The 2,477-nt window shown below is 37.5% G+C and overlaps 1 long non-coding RNA gene across 1 annotated transcript; it reads right to left on the reverse strand.

Moving 5' to 3' along the window:
- Positions 1-833: 833 nt before the first annotated feature.
- LOC148800539 (uncharacterized) lies at positions 834-1,820 on the reverse strand. Its single transcript, XR_016068610.1, has 2 exons — positions 1,545-1,820; positions 834-1,462 (listed from the first exon to the last, which is right to left on the reverse strand). It is a non-coding gene; the product is annotated as an uncharacterized LOC148800539 (long non-coding RNA).
- Positions 1,821-2,477: the final 657 nt, after the last annotated feature.

Consider the following 2,477-nt stretch of genomic DNA (forward strand, 5'->3'; position numbering starts at 1 on the left):
TCTTACACAGAATCAAACCAAATAACATGAATAAAAAATGCACTTTGTTTATTTACACTAAATGTCAAAAGTACATCAAATCAGATTGAAGCTAAGGGCATACAAAACTGTCTAACAGGATATTGGTCAGATGGTTGGTCCAGATTGGGCAAAGCACGTGGAGGGCAAATCATCCCGACCAAAACCATTTCGGATTCGGGTCGACCCAGATCGGCTTGTGCTGGGTCGGGTCGGAGTGTGTGAATGTTAGTTGGACTGGACGGTCTAGATCAGACAGAGCAAGCAGCACCGAACCATCCCACCCGGTGTCTATTTGGATTTGGGTTGACCCGGATCAGTATAGGCTGGATTGGGTCAAACCGCATTGAATTGGTCAAGACTCGGGTCAAATTGATTTGAATTTATGTTGGGTGAAGTGTACTGATTCAAGACAACTAAATTTAGTCAATTACTAATAAAAATTAATACATTAATTATAAATTATTTAATTCAAATTAAGAAAATAAAAAAAAGCTAAGGAATTAATACTTGTATCTATAATAGTTAACCAATGGTTATCCACAACCCAACCCATTTAAATGGATGGATTGGGTGATGGGTTGATAACACAACTCGCCAATTAAATGGATGGGTTGGGTGAATTAGATACTGTGTGGGTTGGGGGTTGGGTTAAAAATTGCCACCCTAGATGCCTCCAGCAAAATTTGGTTTTTCTTAGAGGGTTCAAGGTCTATCTGTGCAAGTACTAGGTTTGGCCAAGCTGTTTCTGTCAACTTGTTGGTTGTGGCTTCTGTAGAGAGCTCCAGAAGAATCTGAATAAACAAACTGATTGAATTACATAGACACAGGTGAGACCATTACGAAGTGATGGAGAGCCTTAATTCACACTTTCTTTCCATATATACTTCATAACCATTTGTCAAAAAATCAAAATTTTCCAATCCCCATCCATTTCTTGCTGGGCAACGTACCAATGGCCAGCACTGATCAGACGAAAAGCAGAGACATTTATTGTTGGACATCCATTTCTTCCTAGACAATGTACCAATCCCCATCCATTTCTTTCTGCACATCCATTTCTTTTCCTACAAATATACTTCATAAACAGCCACCTTGCCCCTCCAAACAAATCAAATGAAAAGAAGAGGAAGAAAATTAGTGGAAGGGACTTTTTCAACCTGAAAAATTAGGTTCTTTTTCTCTGTATAACCATACCACCCGAAAGCGCCTTCTGGAAAATCTCATAGTCCAAATCATATTCATCCACCTTCTTCCCACCAACTCCAAGACGAATTGCCTCTGCAACCTGATCCTTACCGACAAAACAATCGAGTTTGCCGGCTACTTTGTCAAGATCGTCACTAAGAAGCGGAGCACTAGCTAGAGCATCCCAAAAGTCGGCAGGCTCCTCACCCTCATCAATGCTCAGAATTGGACCTTGCGCTCTCTCATAACGGACGACCTGGCAGGCAGCCACTCAGCCACTCTAGCACGATAGCTAATTTGTGAAACTGATCAGACGTTAGGGGTTTAAAGCTTACCACCTTTTTTGTCGTTCATTCAACCTGCGCGTGAACAGTTTCCTCTCCTCTCCTTTGTCGTTCCTTCAAGTTGGAGTTGATCGAAGCTTACCACTTACTCGAGCAAGAGCAAGAGCAAGAGGTCAGAAAATTACCATGGAGGTCGGAATGAAAGGCTACGCTTTCCACCTGTGAACACTGTGCTCGGAATGAAGGGCTGCGCTTACCACTTCTCTCGATCCTTCAACCTAGATTAAAGAGAAAGGGGAAAAAGGGAAAAAATAAGAGAAAAGGGTAAAATGGTCCGAAAATTATCATGAAGGTTAGTTTTGGCATTATGAAAATATTTAAATAGCATCTCATCTCACATGATGGTTTGACTGACGGTGAGTTAACGCTAGGTACTGATTTGTCACAAATTGAAAGTTCAGGTACTAGATTGTCACGCTTTAAAGTTCGAGTACTAAATTGGCACTAGGCCTAAAGTACAGGGTATTTATCGGAAATTTTCCCTAAAATTAATATTGTGGATTTAATTACAAGAATTTAATGATGAAAAAAATGTATCTTAAATATAGGAATTAATGAGAGAATAGGAAAATATTTTTATTTCTAATTGGTTTTAAAATTTACATCCAATTTCCATCATTGATAAAAACATTTCTTATTTATCATACTTATTATTGTTTAATATGCATATTAAAAATGTTCCCAACTTTTTTTAATTTCTAATTTTTTTTCATTTTATCTATTTTTTCATTTTATTATTTAATTGTGGCAACAAGGATTAACCCATTTGACCCAAAATGGTTTAATTTCTTACCACCACCTAGATGTAAACTCTATTTTTTCTAGGTCGATTTTAAAAGTATAAGCTTTTATGTTATTGGAATTATTAATTTATTAAGTATGGATTTAATTAATAGAACTTAATGATGAAAAGAAAAAAAATGCAAG

Source organism: Nelumbo nucifera, chromosome 4, assembly GCF_055504915.1.
Source record: "Nelumbo nucifera cultivar China Antique chromosome 4, China Antique-T2T, whole genome shotgun sequence".
NCBI lineage: Eukaryota > Viridiplantae > Streptophyta > Magnoliopsida > Proteales > Nelumbonaceae > Nelumbo > Nelumbo nucifera.